This window comes from Mobula hypostoma, chromosome 11 (assembly GCF_963921235.1).
Source record: "Mobula hypostoma chromosome 11, sMobHyp1.1, whole genome shotgun sequence".
Lineage (NCBI taxonomy): Eukaryota > Metazoa > Chordata > Chondrichthyes > Myliobatiformes > Myliobatidae > Mobula > Mobula hypostoma.
Window position 1 is genome coordinate 36,723,323 of NC_086107.1, and position 25,532 is coordinate 36,748,854.

Sequence of the window (25,532 nt, forward strand, 5' to 3'; positions counted from 1 at the left end):
TTCTGCGAAAGCTGAGAAAATTCCATCTCTCACCCCCCCATCCTCACCACATTCTACAAAGAGCATCCTGAGCAGCTGCATCACGGCCTGGTTCGGAAATTGCACCATCTCAGATCGCAAGACCCTGCAGCGGATAGTGAGGTCAGCTAAGAAGATCATCGGGGTCTCTCTTCCCACCGTTACAGACATTTACACCATACGCTGCATCCGTGAAGCAAACGGCATTATGAAGGACCCCACGCACCCCTCATACAAACTCTTCTCCCTCCTGCCAGCTGGAGAAAGGCACTGAAGCATTCGGGCTCTTATGACCAGACTATGTTAACAGTTTCTTCCCCCAAGCCATCAGACTCCTCAATACCCAGAGCCTGGACTGACACCAACCTACTGCCCTCTACTGTGCCTACTGTCTTGTTTATTATTTATTGTAATGCCTGCACTGTTTTGTGCTCTTTATGTAGTCCTGGGTAGGTCTGTAGTCTAGTATAGTATAGTTTTGTGTTGTTTTACATAGCTCTGTGTAGTTTTTGTATTGTCTCATGTAGCACCATGGTCATGAAAAACGTTGTCTCATTTTTACTGTGTACTGTACCAGCAGTTGTGGTCAAAAGGACAATAAAAAGTGACTTGACAACTTTGACAAATTTCTATAGATGTGTGGTGGAGAATATATTGACTGGCTGCATCACAGCATTGTTTAGAAAAACCAATTCCCTTAAACAGAAAATCCTACAAAAACTAGTGGATATGGCCTTGTCCATCATGGGTAAGGCACACCCCAACAATAAGCACATCTATACAGAATGATGTCACAGCAAAGCAGCAGCCATCATCAGGGACCCCCACTTTCCGGGTCATGCTCTTCTCACTACTCTCATCATGAAGAAGATACAGATGCCTCATGACTCTCACCACCAGGTTCGGGAGCAGTTATTACCCCTCAACCATCAGGCTCCTGAACCAGAGGAGATAACTTCACTCAACTTCACTTACCCCATCACTGAACTGTTCCTACAACTTATGGACTCACTTTCAAGGCCTCTACATTTCATGTTCTCATTATTTATGGCTTATTTATTTGTTGTTTTTTTCCATTTTGTATTTGTACAATTTGTTGTCTTTTGCAGACAGGTTGTCTGCCTTATCAGTGTGGTCTTTCATTAATTCTATTATGGTTATTGGATTCATTGAATATGCCCACAAGAAAATGAATCTTTGGGATGTATATGGTGACATATGTACTTTAATAATAAATTTACTTTGAACTTCAAATTTCCATGGCTTAATGTGGAGTGGTTACCTGTGAGAGCTGGTGTTGGGCGAGCTGGCACAGATAGTGCAGCTAAGGAGTGGGCCTCAGCATTAGATCTGGGACACCTGTTCCACATGTTAGTACACTGCATGGTCTCTCACATCACCAGCTGTTAGATATTATACAAGCTGCATTCACCCGACTCTTTGTATGCAGAGAAGGGATTTGCAGTAGGTTCTTAACTCAGCTAAGGGTAGTAGAGTGCACCACATTTGTAGCATAGCAATACCATCAGTAACACATTTCTCTGTACATAATGTCATAATGGCCCCTTTACCACTGATTCTTTTAGAACCCTTCCTCATTAAAAGCATTCTGGAGGCCAACTGAAATATCAGTGTATATCCCAGTGACAAATTTACACTTATGACCACCAATTTTGGTTGCAAATGTAGGTGGGAACATCTTCACATCGATTTATCAAACCTATACTTTATTTTAAAGACCTCTGTAATATTTCTGGAGAAAAGAGTCACAAACTATTTAATCTTTCCTGATACATACAAGATGTGATATCATTCCAATGTTTTTGCCGCAACTCTTCTATAACATGGAGAACACAACCAGTACCCCAGCGTAGACTAATTCAAATTCAATACAAAATTTGACATGGTTTTGCTGCTTTTCAGATCTGTCTTGGGAAAAAAAAATACCAGTGCAAGTCTATTACCACCACTTTTGATGATTCAATGAACAATTCTTCCAAAATCCTCTCTTATACCAAGTTTATTTCCTGAACAAATCTACTTCAAAGTCCTTTTCGAAACATGCAACCCCATTCTAAAATGTTATTGATATCTTCCTGTATTGCATCAGTCTTCCTCTGAAGCAATGATACCTCCAATTTGAACACTATGCAAATTTTGAAATTGTACTTCCGACTTCAGAGTATAGTTCAATACGTTAATGGCAACAAATAGGTCCTTGCGATTCCTTGGCTACTTTGCAGCTAACGTACTACCCATTCTGCTTCCTCTCCCAATTCTCCACATCCTGCTGCTTAATGGTTATGCCCCACTGCCTGTAAGGAGTTTATACATGCTCCCCATGACTGTGTGGGTTTCCTCCCATTGTCCAGTCATACTGGTTGGTAACTGGTCAGTGTAAGTTGTTCAATGATTAGGTTAGGATTACAGCTTGATGGGCCAGAAGGGCCTATGCCGCAATGTATCTCGATAAATAAATAAATACTATGTTGAGTTCACATACACAGTAAAACAGGGTTTTACCTTCCTAACTGCCCATGCCCCCATACACACACATAACAAAGTCATGCTGCGTGGTAGGTTTACTGGCCATTATAACTTATTCACAATGTAAGTATTGGAATTGGTTGGCTTTTGTCACACGTACCGAGATACAGTGAAAAAGCTTTTCTTGTTTATCGTTCGTACATATCAAATCATTACACAGTGCATTGAGGTAGAACGGGGTAAAGCAATACAATGCAGAGTGAAGTATAACAGTTACAGATTAAGTACAGTGTAGGTAAGGTGCAAGATCATAACAAGGTAGATGGTAAGGTCAAGGGTCCACCTTATACTAGGGAACCATTTAGTAGTCTTTTAACAGCCAGACAGAAGCTATACTTGAGCCCAATGGTACATGATTTCAGGTTTTTCTATCTTCTGCCCAATAGAAGAGGAGAGAAGAAAGAATGTCTGGAATGGGTAGGTCTTTAATCATACTGGCTGCTTTGCTGAGGCATCGTGAAGTACAGACAGAGTCCATACAAGGAAGGCTGGTTTCTGTGATATGCTGAGCTGTCTCCTCAACCCTCTGAAATTTCTTGCAGTCAAAGACAAAGCAGTTGCCATACCCAAGCCATTATGCATCCAGAAAGGATGCTTCATGTGGTGTATCAATGATGATTGGTAAGGGCTGACAGGGACATATCAATTATCTTTTTAGCATCCTGAGAAAGTAGAGTAGTTTTGACAGACCAGATCCTACTGTTTCAGCTACAGGAGGATTGCAGTAGATCAAGGATGTCTGAAATGCTGGAGCTAATGTATATCATGGTAGCCACTTGAAGCACTTCATGACGAATAATAAATGTCAGAACAACTTGTCAGTAGTTGTTAAGACACATATTTTGTTTTTCCCTAGATACAAGATGATAGCAGACTTCATATAGCAGGTGGGGACCACAAATTGAAGCAACGAGGGGTTAAATTTCAAATACCTTGCCAGCTGATCTGCACAGATCTAAGGACATGGCCAGGGATACCATCTGGGCCAGATGATTTCCAAGGGTTCACTCTCCTGAAGACTGATCTTAAATCCATAACAGTGACTGTGTGTTCAGGTGCCTGTGAGGCTTTTGGGGAGGGTGTCCATTACCTTTGTTAAAAATGTTTACAGAATGCATTAAGCTCATCAGGAAGGGATATGCTATTCTTTGTGATGCTGCTCAACTTCATTTTGCAAACCATTTTTCAACTAAACACTGCAACAAATGATAGCTGGTCAGGTACTAGATTCTGGACTGACTCTGTTTCCCAGCATCTCTGATTGCTTTATGGGGGTCATATCTCGATTTCTTTTAAAGGTCAGATTACCTAATTTGAATGCTGAAGACCTAGATTTCATTCAGGAATGTATTTCCCAGTTCACCCATGTTTCTGGTTTGGGAACACCCGGATTGTCCTCTTTGGTACACAGTCCTCAACTACTTACTGATAACATCTGTGATGTGTGAGAGGGTCCTGAATTACCCCTATGAACTGTGCTCAATGACCCCTATGAACTGTGCTTTTGAAGAGAGAGAGAGCGAGGGAGAGCGAGGGAGAGAGAATTATTTAACAGCGACATATTGTTTTTAAGGGAGAGAGAGACAAAGACTGCTCACAGTTTGTTTATACTTTCCCAAGGACATCGCCTGCTTGTACATTCTTACAGACAGAGAAGGGAGGAGCTGTTTGAATGACAGTTGGTACTCAATACGGGGAGATAAACAGAAGGTCAGAAGATAGACCTGAGACACATGATTTTGGACACTGAATGAGCTTTGCTGTGCCCACAGAAAAAGTGAGTTTTGGAGGAAAGAACAGGTGGATCCATCAGTGGCTCTTGCAGTGTGGAGAAGGTATGACCAGTGGGGAATTATTTGTGTGTCCAACCCTCACCTGGATTGATAGCTCCACCACAGAAGAACCCTTTTGTTGTGGTCGCAGTTGGGGACTTTTAAAGGATCTCGGAGGACAACGGGAAGATCGACGGCATCAGCTTACCTGAAGACTCAAATCTCTCCCTCTCTCTCTCTCCATCACTACTCAACTCAATACCACGAACTGAACTGAACTGAACTTTATTCATCATCGTAAGACTGTATCTATTTACCCCTAGACTTGAAGAAGCTTGGTTTTCATATATATATATATAAAAAAAAATCATTGTTAATCTGTTTGATTTATCTGCATTTATTTTACTGTATTGCGTAGTTACTAATAAATACCATTAGTTAATAGCAATACTAGAATCTGAGGTGTTTTTCATTTCTGCTGGTGCTTTAACCCGTCACGGGGTATGTGACAGATGGTAGTAAATACTCATCTAGGTTAGCATCTAGGCAGCTGAGTCTGTAAACATGGACCTGTCTACCAACTCAAAGCAGTCGCATAGAAGCTTATCTGTTTCTCAGACCAACATTGTATAAGTTTTGGTACCAGATCCTCCTGTTTCAGCTGTTTGCGTGCAGGGAGCATGAGCATAGCCTACTCTGGCCTGATTTACCAGAACGAGGATTGGTGGGGGGGGGGCGGGGAGGAGGCTCAGTTCGCATCTTTGATGGTTATACAGCGATGGTCAACTGTTGGGACAGCAGACATGCTCTAGGGCAGATAGGTGTAAATGGGCATGAGAAGAGATAAGGTTAAAGAAAACAAGTAGAGAAGGCGATTGACGGAATAACTCTCAGAGTTGGCATAGATCTGATAAGCCAATAGCCCCCTTTAACACCAAGAAAATCTGCAGATGATGGAAATCCAAGGAGCACACACAAAATGCTAGAAGGTACTCAGCAGGCCACGCAGCATCTATGGAAAAGAGTAAACAGTTGACGTTTTGGCCTGAAACTCTTCATCGGCACTCATCAGCCTTTTACATTAAGAAATGTGAGAAATTTCTAATCAAGTGCACACAGTAGAAGCTTCCAATAACTGCTCAAGTAACCTCTAAAAGATAACTCAATTCAGTTTACTCAACAAGCCTATTCAATTTAAATAAAAATACAAGATAATCTCCAGTATACAAAGATGCAAATGAAAGATATAAGAAGGGCATCCCAAAGTATAATATTAAGAATATTTCTTTGTATTATATGCTTCTGCAAGAAAGGCTTTATGTTCATTGCCACATACACAAGTCCTGGGCCACAATGAAGAGATACAACATGGGCCAGAAGCTGATCCAAACCATCAAGCAGCTCTACACCAAAGCTAGTAGTGCAGTAGTTGTGTAGAACTACTCTCCAACTGTGCCCCCGGACATCAGTTGGAGTCCAACAAGGCTGCCTCCTTATCGGCACAGTCAGCATTGGAGAACAGAGCATAACCAACCTCAGGTTCGCCGATTATACTGATGGGCTGGCAGGAAGTGTTGATGAACTGGCCTGCCTTATGAATCATCTGGATGATACATCTAGCAGATATGGCATGAAGATCAGTACAGAGAAAACCAAGCTGATGAGAAACACTGAGGAGCCATTCACGACAAAAATCATAGTCAGTGGAGAAGAATTACAGACTGCCAAATGGTTCAAGTATCTTGATGCCATCATATCAACCAAAAATGTTCAAAGCCTGAAGTCCTTGCAAGGCGGCCCAAACAACAGCAACACCGGCTAAACTAAAACCAATATTATATGTATTTATTGGAAAAAGTATGTGAACCTTGGTTTTCAATAACTGGTTTGACTCCTTGTACAGCAATAACTTCAACCAAACTTTTCTGGTAACTGTTGATCAGTCCTGCACATTGGCTTGGAGGAATTTTAGGCCATTCTTCCTTAAAAAATTGCGTCAACTCTGGGATGTTGGTGGGCTTTGCTGCATACAGTGCTTGCTTCAGGTCCTTCCATAATATTTCTATAAGATTAAGGTCAGGACTTTGACTCAGCCATTCCAAAATGTGAAAGGTCTTCTGCTTTAACCATTTTTGGTAGCCTGACTTCTGTATTTAGGGTTGTTGTCTTGCTGCATGACACATCACTTTCTCGAGTTCAAATCACAGACGGATACCCTGACACTTTCCTGTAGAATTTGCTGATATAGTTCAGAATTCATAGTTCCATCAATAATGTAAGGCAGGCCCAAACCATGACACTGCCACCACATTTCACAGATAGGATGACATTCTTAGGCTGGAATGCAGTGTTTGCTTTTCGCCAAACATAACTCTTCTCATTTAAGCCAAAAAGTTCTATTTTTGGACTCATCCATTACCAAAACATTTTTCCATTAGCCTTCTGGCTTTATCCACGTGGTCTTTAGCAAATCTTAGATGGGCAGCAATGTTCTTCTTGGAGAATAGTGGCTTTCTCTTGCAATCTGGCTATGCACACATTGTTGTTCAGCGTTTGCCTGATGATAGACTCATGAACACTGACATTAGCAAATGCAAGAGAGGCTTGGAGCTGCTTATATGTTACCTGGGGCTCTTTGTGACCTCTTGAAATATTACATGCCTTGCTCTTGGAGTTATTTTTGGTCAAACACTCTTGGGGAAAGAACAACTGTGTTGAATTTCCTCCATTTGTACACTATCTACCTGACTGGATTAATGGAGCCCACACTCTTTAGAAATGGTTTTGTATCCTTTCCCAGCCCAGTGAGAATCAACAACTTTCTTTCTGAGGTCCTCAGAAATCTCCTTTGATCAAGGTATAGCACACTTCTAAACACCTGGTGAAGATCAGACTTTGATAGTGAAGACCATGTTTATGGTCTATCATAGGGCAGGGCCTCCCACATCTCACACCTGGCTGTCATCCCATTGATTGAAACACCACACTCTAATTTCCAATTTAAATGAACTGATAATCCTACAGGTTCACATACTTTTTTCCAAAAAATACATGTAATATTGGATAATTTTTCTCAATAAATAAATGAACAAGTATAACGCTTTTGTGTTAGTTATTTAATTGGGTTCTCTTTATCTAGTTTTAGGACTTAGGGGAAGATCTGATTACATTTTAAGTCATACTTATGCAGAAAGAAATCTAAAGGGTTCACAAACTTTCCAGCACCACTGTATATTTGTCAATCATGGAATTTTTGAAAGCAGAACTGCAAAAGAAGATCCAGGCAATAGAAATGAGTTGCTTCAGAAGGCTCCTTGGCATCTCCTATACAAACCAGAACTCAAACAACAAAGTACAAAGAACCATCACCTAGCACGAGGTACTACAAAGATCTACTGCCCCACGGTAAAGAAGAGTAAATTGCATTGGTACGGCCACATACTAAGATCAAGTGGACTTTCAAAGACCATTCTTTAGGGAACGGTGCAGGAAGAAAGAAAAAGGGGCAAACAGAGGAAGAAACGGGCAGGCAACATTGCAGAGTGGACTAGAGAGAGCTTTGCTGCAACCCAGGCATTCACCCACAACCGTGAGAGATGGGGGCAATTGGTGCAGCGCTCATCTGTACAGTGCCCCTACAACCCAGTTGCAGGATCTGTAACTGTAACTGTATACACAAGTTTTACCTGAAATCTTTGCAAATATGTGATACAAACTCTTGAAGTTTGTACTACATCAAGAATTAGCAAGCAACCAGAAATTCCAGGTGTTAAAATACAGATGAACTAATTTCAACGCAAATTAAATTAAACAGAGATAGATTGTCAAGATTGTTGAAATACTTGTTCAAAAGTTAGCCCTAAAAGAAAATTAAGAACTAAACATATTGACAAATAATAAAATTAAAAGCTGGTACATGCCAGTCAAATATTTAAAGAATATGGATATTTCCATTGGAATAACCAGAACCAACTAGTATGTGAAAAAGAAGCTGATCTGTTTCCAAGAATACATGTCTGGGTTACCAGTAAAAAGATGGCTGATCCTTATTGCAGACTCATTATTTGGTAAATGTGCCAAGAAAAGAATATACCCGAATACAAATTTAAACAGAAATTCCTGATGTAATTCAAATTTTAAAATGAAAGTTTCAGCCACTGAAAGCTTGCTAGTTGATGAAAATCAATTTCAACTGTTTTTAAATGTCCACAATGCTGAGAGCAAGGCCTTAAAATGTGCTCCCCAGTGGTCTATTCTGCTCAAGGGGCAGTTGTAGATCCAAGACATTTAAATTATTGAATCCACATAGCCTCAACTCTAACAATTAGTGTGGCTACTCAGCTACTCACAACCAAGAGAGATTGAGTATTCTGGCATAATGTGGTTCTCTAATAGCAAGTAGTTATAAATATGAGGGACTATTACTTCAGATGAATAAAAAGAATCTGTATTCAACATGCAAGTTATGCAAGATACAGTTAGATTATCAAACAATTCTTTTCCTCCAGAAAACAGTGGACCTATGGAACCAGTTACCACCAAATTATGAATGCAAAATTGTTTTCATAATTCAAGAGAGCTGAATCTACTTCCAGCTGCGCCAGAGATCACCATTTACAATATCTATGTATCTTCTAATATTGATTTTGGTCTCCGATCTCATCAACAACTTTCAATCAAACACAAACACATGCACACGCAGACATGCGATACACAACACCAAATCTCTATATTGTGATGCACTAACTAAAAAAAATACCAGTCGTTCACCAATAATGGTTACCATGGATATCATTCAATTACCCTGAAAGACAATGAACAATAAAGTATTAAAAGACAACTACACAATTTAACATTATTGTCCCAAGGTTATATATATAAAATCTTGCTCTGAGCATGATATTAACTCTACTGCCTTTATTGTATAGGTGAAGGAGGAAGTCATGTTTCCCAGTACCCTCACCTCACAGCCAGACAAATCAGATAGTCTCATTGAAACAAGTCCAGAACAAATCACCCAAACAAAAAGTAGATAAAAATTCTTAATAGGAGGACCTGTATTGTGCTGTAGGTTTTCCATGTTCTAACACATACAAAATGCCGGAGGAACTCAGCAGGCTAGGCAGCATCTATGGAAAAAGTACAGTCAACGTTTCGGGCCAAAATCTTTGGGCAGGACTGGAAGAAAAAAAAGCTGAACAGTAGATTTAAAAGTGGGAAGGGGAAGAGGAAAGAGAACCACCAGGTGATACGTGAAACCTGGAGGGGGAGGGATGAAGTAAAGAGCTGGGAAATTGATTGGTGAGATAAGGTGAGACAGGGTAAAGAGGATGAGAAATGGTGGGGGGGGAGAGATGAGGCCACACTTGGGTTGGAGAAACAACACCTTGTATTCCATTTGGGTAGCCTCCAACCTGGTCTCAAACTTCCGATAATGCCCCCCATCCCCCCCACCCGCTTCTCCATTTCCCACCCCCTTTCCCTCTCTCACCTCATCTCACCAATCAATTTTCCAGCTCTTTACTTCATCCCTCTCCCTCCAGGTTTTGCCCATCACCTGGTGGTTCTCTCTCCCCTCTCCCCAGCTTTGAAATCTACTCTTCAGCAGGACTGAAGAAAAAAAGCTGAAGGGTTTTGGTGTTAAAGTAGAATCTGAATAAAACTCAGGAGACCAGCTTCTTATAGTTACAACAGTTTATTGCGCATCTTCCTGCAGGAGTTTGAAACCCAGTTGTCAAAGGGAAGGCACGCAAGTACTGCCACCATCTGACAAGTGGACCCCTTAGTCAGGTTACAGCCGTATATTTATACATTGTAAATCCCATACATTACTGTTACGGATGTTATTAGAACTGGTACTCCCACCAAGTCTATTGGTGCAAAACTTAGTTACAGATAAAAGAGTTTGTTAAATCAAGGTTTTAATTACTGATGGATGTACTGTCCAGTTCTTATCAGTTATTCCCTTTACAAGGCCCTGACTTAATTACAGATGGATGTTCATTCCTGTCCTTATCGGTGAGTTCTCCTCTCCGTACTCAAATGAGGGTAAAATGTATAATGTTATCAACTCTCAATGTCTCTCTCTGCATATCAAAGGAGAACTAGTATAAGCCGGGTTTTTTTTAGTGTAGTCCCCCTGGCCAGCCTCAGAGTCACGCAGCTTGCTGTCGTCTAGGGAGACAGCCCTTGGTCCCGCCAAACTGAGTAACAGTTTGTGTGGATGCTGTGTGATGTACCCCACCCCACCCAAATAACAGACAATACACCAGATACGATTAAAAGATTTACAGTTTATAAATATTAATTAATAGAGAATAAAATATAAAAGGAAAATAAAAGGAGCCACACTTATCATAGTTCAATCTCTTCGTGCACAAATAGTTGGAGCTCGGGACCCTCCTTTTTCACTCTGCGATCCCCTCGGACCACCTCAACCTGCCGCCTGGGACCAACAACGGTGGTCAACCAGCCCCTCCACACAAGTCCATCTCCTCGGGGTCCGACCCCGTTAGCGGACTCACAGCACCTGGTCCATCCTCTGTCTCTCTCCCCTGCCTTCTCTCAAAAACCCTCGCAACACACTAACTTACAGACACACAGAAAGAATAACATCTATCCCAATTGGTTTGTTCACCCTCTTATCAGTAACATGATCCAAACAAACTGCTAGCGGGAGGACTTTCTCAGCAGTTAACATAACAAAGAAGCCATTTCAATTATAACATAACAAAGAAGCTATTTTAATTAGGCTACGCAGTAACATAAAAGAAGAAACCCCTTACATTAGCTAACTGCTAAAGACAAGAGTTTACTTCAGTTCAAAAATTCCTATTCAGTCCCAATTATTCTTTTAGCCAGAGGTTACATAGGTTCAAAATGATTTTTTTAAATATCCTCAATACCTCATTGGCCTGAAACGTTGACTGTAGTTTTTTTCCATAGATGCTGCCTGGCCTGCTGAGTTTCCCCAGCATTTTGCATGTTGCTCAGATTTCCAACATCTGAAGATTTTCTCTCATTTGTGGCACAAAAATCTCAACTATGAAGCAAAATTTATTCAAGATTCATAGATCAAGGCATTGAGTACAACGGTTGACATGTCATGTTACAGATGAACAAAACTGGTATCAGCACACTCAGAGTAATATGTGCTGTTCTAGTTGCCTACCTGCAAGAAGGATCTGATTAAGCTAGAAAGTGTGCAGAAACTGTATTGACGATGTTGCTGGGACTGTAAGGCTTGAGTTATAAGCAGATACTAGATATGCTAGGACTGTTTTTCTTGGAGCGAAAAAGGCTGAGAGAGTGACCTGAGAGAGGTTTATAAAATCATGAGGAACAGAGATAAGGTGAATGGTCACAGACTTTTTCTCAGGGTATGGGATTCTAAAATCTAAAGGGCATAAGGCAAGAGGGGACCCCAGGGTAGGTTTATCCAGGGTGGTGGAATATGGAACAAGCTGCAAGTGCAATCATTAAATTGAAAAGAAACTTGTATGTACATGGATCATAACAGTTGAGAGGGATATTATATTAACACAGACAAATGGGACCAGCTCAGATGGACATGTTGGCCTATCTAATCTATGGTAACCGAAGGGCCTGTTTCCATGCTGCATAACTCTACTGGATGTTTAGATTTGGAATGCAGAAAACTTTTATGCAATATTAGTTTAAAAAACTATTTCAGCACAGCAAATAGAAACCTAGAAAGTATTTTGTTAATAAGTTCTGTATATTCTCTTTACCAGACACTAGTTTATAAAATAATCATTGCCTTTACTTTTATCCCATATTCAAAATGAGCATTGATAAAAGAGAAAGAAAGCAATTTTATACAACAAAGCAGGCATGCAATCAAGATGTTCCTTGGCCATTATTTCTTATTCCACCTACTGCTGCTCTATATTTTCAAAGTTTTATCAAGTTCAAAAACAACAATATTTATGTCTTTATCCAAATGAGAGCTATTTAAACATAACTGGCCTGAAATGAAAAATATTTCTCTTGCCATAGAAGCAGCCTGACTTGGTGGGTATTTCTATAATTTCATTTTTTTTTATTTCAGATTTCCTGAATTTGCTGTCTTTAAGTTTAACAGCCATTAGCCCTACTCTAAAACAGAAGAACACTTATCCTTTCAATCAACTTCACTATAATTGTAAAGTTTTATACAGGCCAATGTAGTAGTACCTTGTACAGATGCCTCAAATTTTGTACCTTAGAAATAATTTCTGCAGATAATACAAGCACTGTTTGTTTCCTCTCCCTCATCACTTGCAAAACAAAACCAAATCAGTCTGTCAAATTCCATTTATTTGACCCAAGCCTCAGTCTAAAATCAGATATAATCTACAACATCAGCACCTAAGGCTACGGAGTCGATTATCAAGGATGAGGTTACAGAGTACCTGGAGGCATATGACAAGATAGGCAGAACTCAGCATGGATTCCTTAAAGGAAAATCCTGCCTGACAAACCTATTACAATTTTTTGAGGAAATTACCAGTAGGCTAGACAAGGGAGATGCAGTGGATGTTGTATAGTTGGATTTTCAGAAGGCCTTTGACAAGGTGCCACACATGAGGCTGCTTAACAAGATAAGAGCCCATGGAATTACAGGAAAGTTACATACGTGGATAGAGCGTTGGCTGATTGGCAGGAAACAGAGAGTGGGAATAAAGGGATCCTATTCTGGTTGGCTGCCGGTTACCAGTGGTGTTCCACAGGGATCAGTGTTGGGGCCGCTTCTTTTTACATTGTACATCAACGATTTGGATTATGGAATAGATGGCTTTGTGGCTAAGTTTGCTGACGATACGAAGATAGGTGGAGGGGCCGGTAGTGCTGAGGAAACGGAGAGTCTGCAGAGAGACTTGGATAGATTGGAAGAATGGGCAGAGAAGTGACAAATGAAGTACAATGTTGGAAAGTGTATGGTTATGCACTTTGGCAGAAAAAATAAACGGGCAGACTATTATTTAAATGGGGAAAGAATTCAAAGTTCTGAGATGCAACGGGACTTGGGAGTCCTCGTACAGGATTCCCTTAAAGTTAACCTCCAGGTTGAGTCGGTAGTGAAGAAGGCGAATGCAATGTTGGCATTCATTTCCAGAGGAATAGAGTATAGGAGCAGGGATGTGATGTTGAGGCTCTATAAGGCGCTGGTGAGACCTCACTTGGAGTACTGTAGGCAGTTTTGGTCTCCTTATTTAAGAAAGGATGTGCTGACGTTGGAGAGGGTACAGAGAAGATTCACTACAATGATTCCGGGAATGAGAGGGTTAACATATGGGGAACGTTTGTCCGCTCTTGGACTGTATTCCTTGGAGTTTAGAAGAATGAGGGGAGACCTCATAGAAACATTTCGAATGTTAAAAGGCATGGACAGAGTGGATGTGGCAAAGTTGTTTCCCATGATGGGGGAGTCTAGTACGAAAGGGCATGAATTCAGGATTGAAGGGTGCCCTTTCAGAACAGAAATGCGAAAAAATTTTTTTAGTCAGAGGGTGGTGAATCTATGGAATTTTGTTGCCACGGGCAGCAGTGGAGGCCAAGTCATTGGGTGTCTTTAAGGCAGAGATTGATAGGTATCTGAGTAGCCAGGGCATCAAAGGTTATGGTGAGAAGATGGGGCAGTGGGACTAAATAGGATAAAATGGATCAGCTCATGATAAAATGGCGGGACTCGATGGGCCGAATGGCCTACTTCTGTTCCTTTGTCTTATGGTCTTATGGAATACACAGCTAGAGACTGTGACTGCAACTGAGACGAAGTGCAAATTCAGTAGTTTATCTAAACTGGAGGGAATAGTATTAATGAAGTAGACTGAATAAGTAGATACCATGTTTAACACAACACTGAGAAAAATAAAAAGATGGTTGGGCCTGAATGCCCATTTTAATACAATATAATTCTGTTACTAACGAAGGTCACAGTATTTGATGGCTGTATTTGTAGCAGTGTGATTCAATAAATAGATTTTTAATTAAAACAGTAATCTAATTATCTCTTTTAAAGAACATATAATTGTACATTCAGGACACTGGAAACATAGCTATAATATGTGCAAGTTAAATGCACTTTTTAATCATTGAGTGGTCTACAGTGAAGGAACACACACATAATATTAAGTGAACATTTTTTTTAAAAAACTACACGGGGAAATAAATGGAGATATTTTGGAGGACATTCAAATTACCCCGGAGGAGATATTTACAGGCTTACAATACATCAAGGTTGATAAATCCCCAAGGGTTGACCAAGTGCATTCTTGGATTTTGTGGAGGGTAGAAAGGAAACTGTGGAAGCCCTTGCAGAGATATTTTCTTCATTGTTAGCCATTGGTAAAGTTCCCGAAGAATGGAAGGTGGCTAATGTTGCTCTGTTGTTTTAGAAAGGGTAGCAAGGACAAGCAAGCAAACCACAGGTCATAAGCCTAACATCAGTAGTGGTGAAGTTACTAGAGGAAGTTCTAAAGGACAGGATCTACCAGCATTTAGATGGACAAAGTCTGATTAGGAGAAGCCAGCACAGCTTTGTGTGTGGGAAGGTGTGTTTGATGGACCTTTTCGAGAATATTGAAGGAGTAACAAAAAGACAGATGAGGGCAAGGCAATGGAAGTTGTCTATTTGGACTTCAACAAAGCTTTGCATGGTAGGATCTAGAAGGTAGGGTCCCATGGAATCTAGAGAGAGCTGGTCAGATGGATTCAAAATTGGCTTAGAGGTATGAAACAGAGGGTGGTGGTTGAAGGCAGTTTCTCAGAAAGTGGTGCCTAGTGCTGTGCCGCAGGAGATGGTGTTGGAATTCTTGTATAGGATTCCCCCGTCATCCAAAGGTAGAGCATTCCTATGAAACAGTTTGTAAGCCGGAATGTTGTAAAGTGAAGAAGCAATTACCATCTATTTATATGGTAAAAATTCGTGGGCGTTCGCAGACCCAAAAAATAACCTACCAAATCGTGCGAAATAACACATAAAACCTAAAATAACAGTAACATATAGTAAAAGCAGGAATGATATGATAAATACACAGCCTATATAAAGTAGACAACAGGAATTCTGCAGATGCTGGAAATTCAAGCAACACACATCAAAGCAATCAGCAATCGCCTCTGATCTGGGCCGACATTTACGTGCCGGGCGGCACCTAATTAATTAGCTTGTTTATGTTGGCTTTTTTCTTAAAGATGTGTTGGGTGCGTCCTGGCTACTGCTGCATTCTCCGCGGCAATGTATCGGTCCGCGGCTCGGAGGTTGGGGTGGTGGGACACTGGGGTGTCATCACATTGTCGTCTGTTTCCATCAGGGCAGGCAGGTCATCTTCTTGTATGTCTGCATGCCTCGTTGTCGAGGTTCGTCGTCTGCTATGGCTGATGTGGAAGGCTTGAAAAACGACAGTATGCTTGACTGCTTAGTCTCACGCATTTTTCTATCATACAGTTCTTTGTAAGCACTCAAACCATCTTGCAAATATGCCCTAAACCTACATACTCTTTCAAAATTAAAGTCGTACTTTTCAGCAATTATTGTAGCGAAAATCTCACGCAGTTGCTTCACGTTCAGTTCTTGAGCATCTTCACTTTCGGTCCGTTCGCTACTGCATTCAGTTTTGATTGTTACCCTTTCCTCTTCCAATTGCATCAGCTCTTCATTTATCAGTTCTTGGTTATGAGATGCCAAAACCTCTTCAACATCATCTTCGTCAACTTCCAAAAGCCAAACTCACTTTGTCCTTACTTCGATCACCACGATCGAAACGCTTAATTATGTCTAGTTTTATGCTAAGGGTAACACCCTTGTGAGCTCTTTTAGGCTTTTCCGATACCTTAGAACTCATCTTGCTCACAGGCACGTGTTTAAGCAATGCCGGCTAGAATGCAATTCCGGGGGAGGAGCTTGGCTGCCTTTTATCGCGCACTGCCTTTTTTCATAACAGTGAAAACACCTGTTAGCGAAAACAGGTAACTAATGTAGGTCTTTCGTAACAGCGAGGTTTCGTAAAGCAAACGTTCGAAAAGTGGGGGACACCTGTATTCATTATTTATATAAATGATTTGGAGATGAATGCACAGGGATATGTTTGAGGATGACATAAAATTAGGTGTTGTGGTAAGTAAAGTAAGAAGAAAGTCCTTAATTCCGAGTGGAGTCATCGGGACGCTGTTGTGATGGCATTTTTTTAGCAGGCTTTCTTAGCTCGACGCTCAACCCAGCACGGATGGAAAGCATCCATGGGAGCCGGCTGGATTTGAACTTGGGAACCTTCGCTCCGAAGTCCAGCGCTGATGCTACTACATCACCAGCCGGCTGGTTAGTAAAGAAGGTTATCGTAAATTATGGGGAATTCTGATATGCTAGGGAAGTGGGCAGAGAAGTGGCAAATGGATTTCAATACAGCTAAGTGTGAGATGATGCACTATGGAAAATCAAACCAGCAGAGCACTTATACTATGAATGGCAGGGCACTAAGGAATGCAATAAAAGGACTTTGGAGTGTAAGCATGTAAATTGTTGCAAGACAAGTCTACACAAGCAGACAGGGTGGTGAGAAAAGTGTTTAGTATGCTGGCCTTCATTAGTCAGTGCACTGAGCATAGGAGCTAGCATACTATATTGCAGTTGTACAAGTCGTTGATGACACTGCACTTGAAGTACTATGTATAGCTATGGTCACCCAGGTATAGGCAAGATGTGATTAAACTGGAAGGAGTGCAGAAAAATTTATGAGGACTTTGTCAAAATTAGAGGGCCTGAGTTACAGGGAGAGGTTGAACAGACTAGGTCTTTATTACTTGGAGCAATGTACAGGTCGACAATCCCTTACCCGAAATCCTTGGGGCCAGTTGCATTTCGGAATTCAGAATTTTTCAGATTTCAGACCCCTCCCCCCCCGCCGATACTAAAAAACACGTATGCTCAAGTCCCTTATTTAACCTTAATAAGGTTAACTTTAACTTTAAGATCAAGCGTGCACCAAACGTACGCACATCCTCCCATATACTTTAAATCATCTCTAGATTACTTATAATACCTAATACAATGTAAATGCTATGTAAGTAATTGTTATACTGCATTGTTTAGGGAATAATGACAAGAAGAAATTTTATTTCCAACAAAAACATTCAATAAAACATAAAAATACACAGCTTCAAATGAACTGAATCAAACACATGGTAAATGACTTATTGGAATAAATGTAGGACGTCACTGTCACTATAAAACTTCAGTAACTTTGTTTATCTAAATCATATACGGTGGTAGTTCCGACACTATTTTCTGCAGTAAGACGCCGCACAGACACACCACGATCAAGCTTCTGCAATAACTCCACTTTCTGTGTTATTGATAAAGATAGATGCTTCCTTCTCTCTTTCTCATTGTTACCCATAGGGGTATCTGCAGCTCTTTTTGACATTTTCACAGTGAAATTAAACACAAAGTCAACATTGCATACAAAATATCAGCGAACACGTCTAACCAGTACAAGCGCTGAGCCACAAGTGATGTCTGGCGGCCTCTGCTAGTGCTGCCACATCACACCTGAGTGACATCAGCTGCTGGCAAAAAAAACTTTGGTTTTCAGAGCTTTTTGGATTTCAGAATTTCGGATAAAGGAATATGCACCTGTATTAAAGTGATCTACAATGTTTAAAATCATGAGGCATAGATAATGTGGATGGTAACAATCTTTTCCATTGAGTAGGGCAGTGCAAATCTGGGAGGCACAGATTTAGGGCGAGAGGGGAAACATTTAAAAAAGTTACCCAAGGGAAAAACAACTTCACACAGAGATGGTGAACATATGGAATGAGCTGCCAGAGGAAAATGTTGAGACAGACAGGACATAAGTACTTGAATAGGTACACTAAGGAGCAGGGCTCAGTGGGATATGGGCTGAATGCAGGAAATTGGAACTAATCCATTGGCCACTGTGGCCACGATAGACTCACTGGGCTGAGGGGCCTGTATCCATGTTGTATTGCTCTCTGAGGCTGAATGTAATTCTGCCTGAAGCAGAGTCATATCATCATGAAGAGATTAGGTACAAAATTAAAAATTAAAGACACACTGGAATAGTGAAGACACATGTGATTTCAGTTTTAAACAGCCTAGTATTGCATCTCACACCCCCAATTTGAAATCCCCACTCGAGATACTAATATTTTTTTCAGAATCTTTAATGACATCATTCATCAATATTCTATACTCAAGGGGAATGCATCAGATGTATACAGCTCTCATAAAGGAATAAATTACATTCAAAGTAAATGTATTATAAAAGTACATATATGTCACCATATACAATCCTGACATTGATTTTTTGTGCATACTCAATAAATCCAGAACAGAATAATAACCATAATAGAAACAATGAAAAACTGCACCAACTTGGGCATTCAACCAGTGTGCAAAAGACAACAAACTGTGCAAATATAAAAGGAAAGAAATAATAATAATAACAATAAACAAATAAGTAATAAATACTGAGAACATGAGATGAAGAGTCCTTGAAAGTGATTCCATAGATTGTGAGAATATTTCATTGATCAGGCAAGTGAAGTTATCTCCTTTGTTCCAAGAGCCTGATTGATGGTTGAGGGGAAACAGCTTGATAACCAAACTTTGTATAACCAATTTTTTTTTCATAGTTGGATTCTATTCCCATTTAGAGAAAGTCCAAACTGCAAAGACTTTCAGGATTACTTTACTCATGGAGAATTATTTACAGCATATCCCGTGTAATCTTAGTTTGGTTAATGGAATTTCCCTCTTAAGAAATTCACCAAATCACTATGAAAATATTTTAAATGTGTAACAAATAATCACTCTTATGGAATATTCACAGAAGTTGAATATAGAATAGCTTACCAAGGACAATGATTGCAGACTGCCAATTCACAGCGGACTGATGAAGCAATCTCTTCAATTAATATTTGTACATAACAATAAATAATTCATTTCTAGCAAATTAAAATAACTGTTTCTCTTCTGCCTACAACACAATCAGAATTCCCTTAACTATAGACCACGCACCTTTGGGGACATTACTGAATGAAAGAAGACATATAACATGGAATTCAAAGGGAGGAAAGGATTTGTGTCACAGAAAACAAATGCCTGCAAGAAAATGAATCGCAGGGTAGCAGACGGTGACAAATATGTGCTTTAATAATAAATTTACTTTGAACTTTGAATTATGATAGCGATGGTTTTCTAGGAACATAATTCCTCCATAACACAAGCATACTCTATTTATAGATTGAAATTCTTAAGAAAATGCTAGCTTTGCATTATTAATGAAATGTTACAGTGGCATGCAAAAGTTTGGGCACCCCGGTCAGAATTTCTGTTATTGTGAATAGTTAAGTAAGCAGAAGATGAACTGATCTCCAAAAGTCATAAGTTAAAGAAGAAACATTCTTTTCAACATTTTAAGCAAGATTAGTGTATTATTTTTGTTTTGTACAATTTTAGAGTGGAAAAAAAGGAAAGGAGCCCTATGCAAAAGTTTGGGCACTCCAAGTGATTTGAGCTCTCAGATAACTTCTACCAAGGTCTCAGACCTTAATTAGCTCATTAGGCTGTGGCTTGTTCACAGTCATCATTAGGAAAGGCCAGGTGATGCAAATTTCAAAGCTTTATAAATATCCTCAAACCTTGTCCCAACGATCAGCAGCCATGGGCTCCACTAGGCAGTTGCCTAGCACTCTGAAAATTAAAATAAATGATGCCCACAACACAGGAGAAGGCTATAAGAAGATAGCAAAGCGTTTTCAGGTAGCCATTTCCTCAGTTCGTAATGTAATTAAGAAATGGCAGTTAACAGGAACGGTGGAGGTCAAGTTGAGATCTGGAAGACCAAAAAAACTTTCTGAGAGAAATGCTCGCGGGATTACTAGAAAGGCAAATCAAAACCCCCGTTTTTCTGCAAAAGACCTTCAGGAAGACTTAACAGACTCTGGAGTGGTGGTGCACTGTTCTACTGATGAAGTTAAAATAGAACTTTTTGGTAGCAATGAGAAAAGGTATGTTTGGAGAAAAAACAGTGCAGTATTTCACGAAAAGAACACCTCTCCAACTGTTAAGCACAGGGGTAGATCGATCATGCTTTGGGCTTGTGTTGCAGCCAGTGGCACGGGGGACATTTCACTGGTAGAGGAAAGAATGAATTCAATTAAATACCAGCAAATTCTGGAAGCAAACATCACACCTTTTGTAAAAAAGCTGAAGATGAAAACAAGATGGATTCTACAACAGGATAATGATCCTAAACACACCTCAAAATCCACAACGGACTACCTCAAGAGGCGCAAGCTGAAGGGTTTACCATGGTCCTCACAGTCCCCCGACCTGAACATCATCGAGAATCTGTGGATAGACCTCAAAAGAGCAGTGCATGCAAAACAGCCCAAAAATCACACAAAACTAGAAGCCTTTTGCAAGGAAGAATGGGTGAAAATCCCCTAAACAAGCTGTGATACTTGCCAAAGTGGGTATTACTAAGTACTGACCATGCAGGGTGCCCAAACTTTTACTTCAGGCCCTTTTCCTTTTTTGTTATTTTGAAACTGTAAAAGATGAAAATAAAAAAGTAACCTTGCTTAAAATATTAAAGAAATGTGTTATCTTTAATTTTATGCCTTTTGGAAATCAGATAATCTTTTACTCGCTTAGCTATTCACAGTAACAGAAATTTTGACTAAAGGGTGCCCAAACTTTTGCATGCCACTGTATGTAATGTGCTGTAAGGTTTTACTGCTAATTTAATGGGTTTTTTTGGTAATGTTCATTGCTGACGTAACAATTTCTCTGTAGCAGCAACATTTGGGTTATGGCTGGAGATAACAGGACTGGGGAGGCATGTTAGCCAATCAGGATTTTGTTGCCCTGTCTTGTGAATCTGGAAGCAGTTTATTTTGTGGGCTTTTGCTGGAGCAGGGGAGGGGAGCGGGAGGGATGTAGAGAGAAGACGCAAATGGAGAGATTTGGTAGACCGCCAGACAGGGTGGAATTGGAGCGAGGGTCCAAAGGGCAGCTACGATCGGAGGAGGTCGATGGGGACTGATCAGCCTATGAGTGAGCTCAACTTTGTGCACAGACTGTTTAATAAGATTTGGGCATTTTTTTTTTAAATTTCGTTTCTCTACTAACCATATAGTCAAAGTAGGAGTTATAAAGCTTAATCATTTAATCGCATATTGTGTATTGATTGTTATTTCGGGGTACTGATTTGTAACAGGGGACACATCACGCAGCATCCACCCAAACGAGATTTCTTAAGTTTGGCCGGGCAGGGGGTTATCACCCCCTATATTAAGCTGCTAGGTGAAGCGAGTGTTACAGTTAAAAAGAGAACCAATAAATATGTTGAGAATCTAGACAAATTTGATTTATCCACGCTGTAGTAATTAGAAAGAATGAATTTAAGTCCATCTCCAAAAATATAAATAAATCTACATTGTTCATCAAAATCTGAATCCCCAATGTAGTTATGGATGTAATACTCCTAAAAAAAAGAGTGGATACCACTTTGTGAAAATCCACTAATCTGCTGTAAAACAATATAGAATCTAAGCATAAATGCATACCAAGGGAAGTGTGCATTATCAAAGAGGACTGCCAGTCACATATAAAGGCTTTTTAAAAAAATATACTGGTCAAACAAAACTGCCCTCCATCACACTTCAACCTAATAAATTGTTTTCCTTATAAACAATTCAAATCATATTTTCACCATGAACACAAAGCAATGGGCAAAGATTTCTTTGGCAATAGAGAAAGCATCTTGAGGTGAAGAACAATTACTCACAGAAGCTCACGGCCAAAATATCTTCCGAAAGAGGAATCTGGCATCAAGTCAGGAATTTAATTTTAGAATGGAATGCGGAAGGGTTCAAAATTGGAAGATACATTATTTATTTTGAGAGTCAAAAGTAAATGTAGAATAGAAATACGGAAAATTAATTTTGCTACCGATTCACTTCCTGGTTCAAGTATTGTTCAGAGGAAAATGGCTAACTTTTGAAGTGATGATGGCAAAAACCATTCCAATATTTACACAAACACACTAATGCATTTTATGCAAGTACTTCAAGAGTGCTCAGTAACCAGTTAATTAGGAAAGATAAAATATTATTGTTTTTTGCAAGAGTAACCAAATACAAAAGTAACGAAATTATATTCAGTTATTTTGGGCACTGGTAAAACCTCACCCATCACAGTGTACATTAACCTTATTTAATGAAGAATTTGAGTGTACTGGAAGAAGTTTAGACTGTTTACTAGGCTAATACCTAGAATGAGTGGCTGGCCTTGGCAGATAGGTTTATGCAAGCTAGACTTACATTCACTGGAGTTTAGAAAAGTGAAAGCATAATTGAAACATACAAGATCCTATGAGATCTTGACAAAGTGGTTATGGAGAAGTCAATCCATTGTGCTGTATAATATAGATCTGGGTTCACCATTCAAAAATACATTGCCTATTTAAGACAGATGGAAGCATTTTTTCTCTCAGAAGGCCAAGAGCTTTCTGAATTAATTTTCTCAAGGGTGGTGGAAGCAAAGTAAAGCAGAAATAGAAAGATCCTTGATAAAGGGATGGCTAAACTGGAATGTAGAGTTGACATTACCAGTGATCATGGCAAGATGCAGAGTAAAGTGCTAAGCCCTCACACTTAAATAAAGATCCCTCTTCATACATCAGTCTCATCATCACAAGAATCAGTATGATGAACCCTCACTGAATTATCAGATTAGACCACTAAAACTGCATGCAATACTTAAGGTGCAATCTCACCAATACAATGTACAAAAGTTGCACATCCATGATCCCATAAGTAAGGCATCTCAATACAAAGCCAAGCATACTTGTTTTTTTAAAATCAGCAGCTGCATAGCATGTTTACCTTCACAAGGATCTCACTGCATCTCCACCTTCAACAATATATTCAGATAACAATCTGAATGCCTGCTATCACTTCCTGCTATCACTATCACTAAAGTGGAAGCCGCACATTAGACTATCTTATGGCAGTGCCTGTACTTCATTCAGTATACATGATTCTGTATACATCCTCATCCCGTCCAAATCAAGTCGGAACTTCTCTGTATCCTCAGAATCAGGTTTAATATCGTGAAATTTGTTACAAGCTCTCTTAGGCTTTTCCGATACCTTAGAACTCATCTTGCAAACGGCTGCTCACAGGAACGTGTTTAAGTAATACCGGCTAGGATGCCGTTTCGAATCCGGGGGAGGAGCGGCTTCTTGGGGCGCGCGCTGTCTTTTTTGTAACAGTGAGGTTTCGTAAATCGAACGTTCGGAAAGCAGGGGACACCTTGTATTACAAATTACGATAAATTGCACATTGCATATTTAGATGGAGACTTAACGTAAAGATTTTAAAGCCCAATTTATACTTCTGCATCAAATGTATGCCGTAGGTACGGCGTAGCCACGTACCCTACGCTGTACTCTTCACCGTAGCCTAACGCGTACCTCTCCCAAAACGTAACTACACGTCACAGCGACGCAGACTGCAACAACTGTGATTGGTCCACTTGGTAGCATCGCATGTCCGGTTCCTGCTGCTTCTCCGCCATTTCAGAATTGAGAGAGAAGAAACTCTTGTTCAACATTAGTTAGCTCCAACTCCAACATGATGCGCTCAGTTTCAATCGCCATTGTTTGAAGTACAGGAAGAAACTCAACCAGTGGCATAGAAACCCCACTGCCAACTAGCGTTTTTGCGGTGAATTGCAGAGCGAAGCAGACACACCAAAGCACAAGTATAAATGCTCACAACGGCATAGGCCACTTGCATAGGCTACGGTGCAGCCCGTACGCACATGTATAAATCAGCCTTTACTCCTCATGTACGTGAAGGATGCAAGTAATAAAGTCAATTCAATTACAATCAGTCTGAAAGAGACTTTCCAAGCTAATTTGGGGATGACAGGACCATCCGATTACTGGTGGCTAAAAGAAATTAGATCTTTGCAGTTTAGAAGAATGAAGTGTGACATTATTGAAACATGCAAGATCCTGAGGGTGCATGACAAGGCAAATGTAGGTATGCTACTACTAGTGTGGGGGCAGATGTCATGATGTTTTCATAACTGGTGGGAATAGTTGCAAGATTAGGGGTGACCACATGAAACTAAGATGCACTGAAACTTCTTCTCAAATTCTGTACCTCAGGGTTGTGGATTCTAGATTGTGGCACTACTTAGAGGATGTAGGTAAATTTTTCAAAGATCAGAGAACTAAGTGCCATGGGGAATTGGCACCTAGGCAGCTTGGAGAAAATCACCTTTAATCATTTTGAATGACAGGGCAGGCTTAATGATGCAATTGGCCAGATTTGATACCACTTCCACAGGGTTCTTTTCCCCAAAGGCACTGCCAATAAGTGTGAACCTATTGAAGTAGTGCATCTGGAAGATAACGAAGTTTGAAAAATGTGTATGTCAGAGGTCAGAGGTTATAACAATATTTGCAAAGCCACAATTACTCCATGTTCTTCATTCAGGGAGATATTAGAAGCCAATTACAATCCTCACTCATCCTGCACACAATGAAGGTGGGTGATGACACAAACCAGTGCCAGCATAGCATACCCACAATATTCATCAGAATCACATAAGACACAGCAGGACAGAACACAAGGAACAAAACAACAGCAAAACAAGCTCCTTTCCTCCCCCCCTATCCATCCACCTACACCCAGACAGTCCTCCAACTACAGGACAGGCCTCCAGGCTTCAAACATCAGGTTTCAATTTCAAGCACAGAGCGGAAGCCTGGACTCTAGATGTCCTTTACAGGACTTTGAACACTGAGTGGAGGCCTGACCTCTAACTTCCCTGCATTCCTGTCCCCAAGCCTTAAGCAAACTCCCTGCATTCTTGGCCCCAGGTCCTAAGCAAACTCCCCTCTGTCCCCAAAACCATCCCTACAAACTTAAAAAAATAACTGTCAAATCTGCAATCTCAATGGAAATTGGAGGTGCAAAGGGACTTAGCAGTCCTACTACAGGATGCCCTAAAAGATAGCATGCAGGTTGAGTCAGTAGAAGGAAGACATACAAAATGTTAGCACTCACTTCCAGAGAACTAGAATGTAAAAACAAAGATGTAATGATAAGGCTTTACAAGGCATTGGTCAGACCACATTTTGGAGTACT

At 40.2% G+C, this 25,532-nt stretch overlaps 1 protein-coding gene across 4 annotated transcripts in view; it reads right to left on the reverse strand.

Moving 5' to 3' along the window:
- LOC134353651 (serine/threonine-protein phosphatase 6 regulatory subunit 3-like) overlaps nucleotides 1-25,532 on the reverse strand; it is a 150,954-nt gene that overhangs the window by 116,760 nt on the left and 8,662 nt on the right. The gene's annotated exons all lie outside the window — the stretch shown is intronic.